This window comes from Leopardus geoffroyi, chromosome X, assembly GCF_018350155.1.
Source record: "Leopardus geoffroyi isolate Oge1 chromosome X, O.geoffroyi_Oge1_pat1.0, whole genome shotgun sequence".
In the NCBI taxonomy this organism is placed as follows: domain Eukaryota; kingdom Metazoa; phylum Chordata; class Mammalia; order Carnivora; family Felidae; genus Leopardus; species Leopardus geoffroyi.
In genome coordinates, this window is record NC_059343.1 from 44594227 (window position 1) to 44602441 (window position 8215).

An 8215-nucleotide genomic window follows, 5' to 3' on the forward strand; every position below is an offset into this window, starting at 1 on the left:
TGAAATGCAAAATTGGCAAAACTTCATGGCCTTAATTCTGGGGCTCCACTTGCAGTTATAATTTGGATCTCACTAAATTTATGCATGGTGGGATAGATAATTTTATGTTTCAAATTGGAGGGTGTTTTGGGATGACATTAAACGTTCAGCAGCCTTCCCCACTGCGGAGCAGGGGGAGCCAGGCCTGGAACCTCTCCCTGGGGCCCTGATGGTGGAGGTTGATATGCGCAGTGATCATGGCAGCACCTGGATCCAGCAACAGCACCGTGCTGTTGCGCACCACAAAACACTTGGTGCTGAATTACTTCTCCAGCGGGGACCTGCTCCAAGACAACATGCTTTGGGGCACAGAAGTTGGCGTGTTAGCCAACACTTTCATTGCCAAGGGAAGCTCATGCCAGATGATGTCATGCCTTGGCCGGACCTTCATGAGCTAAAAAAACCTCACCCAATTTAGCTGACAATTGTATGGTTTTCCAAGGACACTTCCACAGGCAGAAGCCCTGGATGGAGCTTATCAAGTAGACACAGCAGTATATCTGAACGTGGCCTTTGAGGTCATTAAGCAATGTCTCACTGCTTGCTGGATTCATCTAGCCAGAGGCTGAGTCTACAACATCGATTTCAACCCTCCCAAGACTGTGAGCATTGATGACTGGAGTGGAGAGCCTCTCATTCAGTGTGAGGATGATAAGCCAGAGTGAACTGTCGAGAGACTAAAGGCTTACGAAGTCCAAACAGAGCCAGTCCTAGAATTTTACCAGAAAAGGGGGTGTTGGAAAAATTCTCTGGAACAGAAACCAACAAGATCAGGCCCTATTTCTATGCTTTCTTACAAGCAAACAAAAGTTCCACAAATAAGCCTGAAAGCATCAGCTACTCAATGAGGAAAAGTGCATATAACTAGTACAATGAGCAGATGCCCCTCATTTGTGCATTTAGAAACTCCTTGTCCTAAGAGTGGCTTGTATGAATTCTTTGAAAATTATATTAGTTTCTCTTGTACTGATTTTCTTCTAGAAATTAAGGATGTGCCAAATAGGTCTGATACTAAGATTAATCTTTCCGTCTGGTGTGTTTTATTGAGTTATCTTCTTTAGGTGTGCAATTCAAAAACATCAGATATGTCTTAACTTTTGAAAAATCTTCTGAAGCATAATTAGAAGAGCAATTGGTAGTAATATAACTTTTGTTAAGAAGAGTGGTTGATAAAAAGCTTCTTATTTTTCTGGAAAAGTTAAAAAAAATCCTATGCCATTTGGGGAAATATTTCATCAGAGAAATTTGCATAGACTAATGCCAAAAAACTGGCATCATTAGCACTGTGCTTCATGATTTTGTGAGACACCATGTCTATCAAATTTCAGAAAAAAGCAACTGGATGTGCAGATTAGTTTCAGGATGCAAATTCACTGCTGCCTTTACACTAAGAAATTTAAAACTTAGTCACATATGCAGTATTTATTTTGTTGTTAAACATAACTTCAGTTTACTCGAAAGTTTCAGTCTTATAAAATTGTATTACATTACCATATGGGAAAGCATTACTTTCTGTGACATGTTTTCTTTTGAGAATACATGTGTATTGAGGAAAAGGATTTATGTTAGAAATAGACATTAGAAGTTCTTGCAAAAGCACCGAAGCTGAAGTTGCAATGGAAAATGTAATTATAGTCTTATGTTTTCACCTGTTACTCAGGTTAAGAAGTATGTGCTTTAGGATTTGCCAGTTTCTTTTTTTGATCACTATGTATGATCTGCCATGATGACTAACAAAGTATGAAAAGAGAAAAGAGAAAGAGAAAGAAAAAGAAAAAGAGAAAAAGAAAAAGAGAAAGAAAAAGAAAAAAGAAAAAAAAAAAAAAAAGAAAACCCCTGGCCCTAAGTAAAGCAAGTATACTTTCTCATTAGGAAATAGAAATAGATCAGGTATGCCTGGGGAAAATTACCTTGACATACATAACAATCATAATTAGTAAACAGGTACAGTAGTTAAAAGGATTTACATGGCAGTTTAAAAAAAGAACAGGAAAGTAATTGAGTTTCCTGAAGGAGTTCTTTATTCTCAAAGAATTTGACACCTGCTAACTTTCACTGTTATCCATCATCTGGCAGAGAAAGAACTCTGACTGTGTATGTAAGTTGAGTAGCCACTTAAAAATGAAGATGATTTGATTTTTTAATAGCACAACAAGGATATATGCTTATATCATATGGCTGGTAGTAAGAAGACTGGGACAATGAGAAGTAGAGGATTAACCCAACTACGTCTTCAATGGAGTCTTTACTCTTACTTTACTTGCTGCTAAATCACATGAGCCAAGCCCTTGTACAAGTTTTAACAACTGCCTTTGAACATTTGACTCATTTTGAACATTACTCGTATTCTCAGCACTTAAAATACAAATGTCAGCAAGAACGTGGTTCTTTATGTATTTTGTGGGGAAAAACTTATTTTGTTATTGTTTTTATTTATTTATATTTTGAAGATTCCTTTAAAAAGTATTTATTTATTTATTTATTTAAATATGAAATTTATTACCAAATTGGTTTCCATACAACACCCAGTGCTCATCCCAACAGGTGCCCTCCTCAATACCCATCATCCACCCTCCCTTCCCTCCCACCCCGCATCAACCCTCAGTTTGTTCTCATTTCTTAAGAGTCTCTTATGGTTTGGCTCCCTCCCTCTCTAACGTTTTTTTTTCCTTCCCCTCCCCCATGGTCTTCTGTTAAGTTTCTCAGGATACACATAAGAGTTAAACATATGGTATCTGTCTTTCTCTGTATGACTTATTTCACTTAGCATAACACTCTCCAGTTCCATCCACATTGCTACAAAAGGCCATATTTCATTCCTTCTCATTGCCAAGTAGTATTCCATTGTGTATATAAACCACAATTTCTTTATCCATTCATCAATTTATCGAAATTTAGGCTCTTTCCATCATTTGGCTAATGTTCAAAGTGCTGCTATAAATATTGGGGTACAAGTGCCCCTATGCATCAGCACTACTGTATCCCTTGGGTAAATTCCTAGCAGTGCTATTGCTGGGTCATAGGGTACATCTATTTTTAATCTTTTGAGGAACCTCCACACTGTTTTACAGAGCGGCTGCACCAGTGTGCATTCCCACCAACAGTGCAAGAGGGTTCCCGTTTGTCCACATCATCACCAACATCTATAGTCTCCTGATTTGTTCATTTTAGCCACTCTGACTGCTGTGAGGTGATATCTCAGTGTGGTTTTGATTTGTATTTCCCTGATAAGGAGTGACGTTGAGCAATTTTTCATGTGCCTGTTGGCCATCTGGATTTCTTCTTTAGAGAAGTGCCTATTCATGTTTTCTGCCCATTTCTTCACTGGATTATTGATTTTTTGGGTGTGGATTTTGGTGAGTTCTTTATAGATTTTGGATACTAGCCCTTTGTCCGATATGTCATTTGCAAATATCTTTTCTCATTCCGTTGGCTACCTTTTAGTTTTGTTGGTTGTTTCCTTTGCTGTGCAGAAGCTTTTTAACTTGATGAGGTCCCAATAGTTCATATTTGCTTTTAATTCCCTTGCCTTTGGGGATGTGTCAAGTAAGAAATTGCTATGGCTGAGGTCAGAGAGGTTTTTTCCTGCTTTCTCCTCTAGGGTTTTGATGGTTTCCTGTCTCACATTCAGGTCCTTTATCCATTTTGAGTTTATTTTTGTGAATGGTGTGAGAAAGTGGTCTAGTTTCAACCTTCTGCATGTTGCTGTCCAGTTCTCCCAGCACCATTTGTTAAAGAGACTGTCTTTTTTCCATTGGATGCTCTTTCCTGCTTTGTCAAAGATGAGTTGGCCATACGTTTGTGGGTCTAGTTCTGGGGTTTCTATTCTATTCCAGTGGTCTATGTGTCTGTTTTTGTGCCAATACCATGCTGTCTTGAGGATTACATCTTTGTAGTAGAGGCTAAAGTCTGGGATTGTGATACCTCCCGCTTTGGTCTTCTTCTTCAAAATTACTTTGGCTATTCGGGCTCTTTTGTGGTTCCATACAAATTTTAGGATTGCTTGTTCTAGCTTCCTGAAGAATGCTGGTGCAATTTTGATTGGAATTGCATTGAATGTGTAGATAGCTTTGGGTAGTATTGACATTTTAACAATGTTTATTCTTCCAATCCATGAGCACGGAATGTTTTTCCATTTCTTTATATCTTCTTCAATTTCCTTCATAAGCTTCCTATAGTTTTCAGCATACAGATCTTTTACATCTTTGTTAGGTTTATTCCTAGGTATTTTATGCTTCTTGGTGCAATTGTGAATGGGATCAGTTTCTTTATTTGTCTTTCTGTTGCTTCACTATTAGTGTATAAGAATGCAACTGATTTCTGTACACTGATTTTGTACCCTGTGACTTTGCTGAATTCATGTATCAGTTCTAGCAGACTTTTGGTAGAGTCTATCAGGTTTTCCATGTATAATATCATGTCATTTGCAAAAAATGAAAGCTTGACTTCATCTTTGCCAATTTTGATGCCTTTGATTTCCTTTTGTTGTCTGATTGCTGATGCTAACACTTCCAACACTATGTGAAACAACAGCGGTGAGAATGGACATCCCTGTTGTGTCTCTGATGTCAGGGGGGAAAGCTCTCCGTTTTTCCCCATTGAGGATGATATTACCTGTGGGCTCTTCATAAATGGCTTTTATGATGTTTAAGTATGTTCCTTCTCTCCCAACTTTATTGAGGGTTATTAAGAAAGGATGCTGGATTTTGTCAAAGGCCTTTTCTGCACCGATTGACAGGATCATAGGGTTCATATCTTTTCTTTTATCAATGTGATGTATCACATTGGTTGATTTGTGAATGTTGAACCAGCCCTGCAGCCCAGGAATGAATCCCACTTGATCTTGGTGAATAATTCTTTTTATATGCTGTTTAATTCGATTTGCTAGTATCTTATTGAGAATTTTTGCATCCATATTCATCAGGGATATTGGCCTGTAGTTCCCTTTTTTTTTTTTGCTGGGTCTCTGTCTGGTTTAGGATTCAAAGTAATACTGGCTTCATAGAATGAGTCTGGAAGTTTTCCTTCCCTTTCTATTTTTTGGAACAGCTTGAGAAGGATAAGTATTATCTCTGCTTTAAATGTCTGGTTGAATTCCCCAGGGAAGCCATGTGGTCCTAGACTCTTATTTGTTGGGAGATTTTTGATAACTGATTCAATTTCTTCGCTGGTTATGGGTCTGTTCAAGTTTTCTATTTCTTTCTGTTTGAGTTTTGGAAGTGTGTGGGTGCTTAGGAATTTGTCCATTTCTTCCAGGTTGTCCAGTTTGTTGGCATTTTAGATGGGAGGACACCTTCAGATTGAAAGTGGGGGGATGGAGAACTATCTATCACGCTACTGGAAGTCAAACGAAAGCTGGAGTAGCCATACTTATATCAGACAAACTAGACTTTAAAGGCTGTAGCAAGAGATGAATAAGGGCATTACATAATAATTACAGGGTCTATCCAACAGGAAGTGCTAACAATGATAAATATCTATGTGCCAAATAGGGGAGCCCCAAAATGTATGAAACAATCACAAACATAAGCATTTAGGACACAGACATGTATGGAGGGAAGACCATGCGAAGGCACAAGGAGCAGATGGCCATCTCCAAGCCAAGGAGAGAAGACTTAGCAGAAACCAACTCTGCTGATACCTTCATCTCAGACATCTTAACTCTTGAATTAGAAGAAAAGAAATTCTGTTTTTAAGCCACAACCCAGTCTGTGGTACTTTGTTATGGAAGCCTGAGAAAACTGGTACACATACTTTTCGTACCTTTGAGGAGGTTGGTTTTATAGCTATTTACTATGCTATAACTCCTCTTCCTACTACTACTACTAATATAATGACCACATAATAATATAATAATTCCTGTGTCTGAGCAACCAAGCCGTGATGAGAAAACCTTAAGTCACATTTAATTATGTTATCTCAAATGCATGACCATGAATGAATTGCTCCTTACTTTCACTCTCAGTTCTACCTATACCACATATAATAGTCCTCAATTGGTAGCAACTCTCCTTCTTCCGAATAACCTCCCTGAATAATTCACTGAGATGACAGGAGTAATAAAGTGGGACTTCTCAGAACTCCCCAAACCCAATCTACTTGTTTCTACCCTGGGATTCTCTGCCAACTCTCTGCACACATGCTCCTGAGTGCAACCAGCCCCTGTCTGCTCAGAATCCTATGTCCTTCACCATCTCAGGGACTTTGCTCCTGCAATTATCACTTTTCTCTCCTGAACAATAAATTACCTCCTCTACATTGATTTGTTCCTAAGTTAGAGGGGAAAATACTAAGTCCCTCCCCATACATCCTTCTGTACCTACTGGCACATTTATCCATGTACTTCAAAGAAAAACAGCTTCAGTATATCCTAAAATCATCCATTCCTCAACCCACCTCATCAGAGCTGATTCTCAAAATTATATGGAAAGGCAAATGAATCCAAATAGCCAAAACAATTCTGAGGAAGGACAATGCTGGAGAACTCACACTAATATCAAGACTAACTATAATCTCACATAATCAAAACGGTGTGTTATTGGGGAAAAAATAGACATACCAGAAGAATCCAGAAATAGACCCATAGGTATGATCAATTAATTTTCAACAAAGGTGTCAAGGCAATTCAATGGAGAAAGATAAATTTTTCAAGAAATAGTGTTGGAGGGGCGCCTGGGTGGCTCAGTCAGTTTTGGATATGGTCCTGAGCTCACAGTTTGTCCGACTTTGGATCAGGTCATGATCTCACAGTCAGTGAGTTCAAGCCCCGCGTCCGGCTCTGTGCTGACAGCTCAGAGCCTGGAGTCAGCTTCAGATTCTGTGTCTCCCTCTCTCTCTGCCCCTCCCCGCTCATTAATTTTCTTTCTCTCTCTCAAAAATGAATAAATGTTAAAAATATTTTAAAAAATAATGTTGGAATAATTGGACTCCCTAAGGAAAAAAAATGACCGTTTTCCTTGACTTTATTTCAAATACAAAAATTAACCTAATACAGAACATAGAGCTAAATGTAACACTTAAAACAATGAAACTTCTAGAAGAAAACATAGAAGAAGATATCTGTAGGCCTCAGGTAGGCAAAATTTTTTTAAGTAAGACACCATAAACACAAAGTATTTTAAAAAATTTGATACAGTGCACTTCAAAATTAACAACTTATGTTATTCAAAAGGCATAGTTGAGAAAAAGAAAAGCCAAGTCACATATGGGTACAAAATATTTGCAAAATACATATCTGATGAAGTACTTGTTTCCAGAATATATAAAGAATCTTCAAATCTCAATAAAAAGAGAAGAAACAAACTAACTTAAAATAGACAAAAGAATTGGACACTTTACCAGAAAAGATAATAAATGACTGATAAGGATATAAAAAAAATTCTTACACCATAAACTATTAGGGAAATGAAAATCAAAAGCATAGTGAGCTACCCACTACGTACCTATTTCAATAGCTAAAATGAGAGAAAACTTAACTAACGGCAGTACTAAAACCTCACTAAGATGCAGTAGAAATGGAACTCTCATACATTGCTGATAGGGATGCAAAATGATATAGCCACTTTGGAAAACAGCTTCGCAGTTTCCAATAGTTTAAAACATACACTTACTACATGACCCAGCAATCCCACTCCTAGATTATTATCGGGGGGAAAAAAAGTTATGTTAATTCAAAACCTATAGATGGAAATTTATTGTGGCTTTATTCATAATTACTAAGAACTGAAACCAACTCAAGTGTCCTTCAGTTGGTGAATGGATACAAAACTGTGCTATAGCTATACCGGGAAATACAAATAAGCATAAAAAGGAAAGAAATACTAGTATACACACCACATGGCTGAATCTCAAATGCATTATGCAAAGTGCAAATAACCTCACTAGAAGGATTACACAGTCTAGGATTTCATGTATATGACATCAGTAACAGAATGCCTATATAAGTATCTTTTCCACAACGTCCCCATCTGAGGGGGCTAAAATCCATTTCAGCATTCTACTGACCCAAATATAGATACTGACATGAGTCTATGATCCAAAGCTGAAGAATATAAATAGATTTCCATACACATTTTATGGGTAGACTTGAGTCCAAGCAGAACAAAACACAGGGATTTATCAAATTCTACAAGAAAAAAAATCTCCCTTTTTTCCTTTATTGACTGCATTTTGTCTT

At 37.7% G+C, this 8215-nt stretch overlaps 1 pseudogene; it reads left to right on the top strand.

Annotated features, from left to right (window-relative positions):
- Positions 1-221: 221 nt before the first annotated feature.
- On the top strand, positions 222-887 carry LOC123594359 (annotated as a pseudogene).
- Positions 888-8215: the final 7328 nt, after the last annotated feature.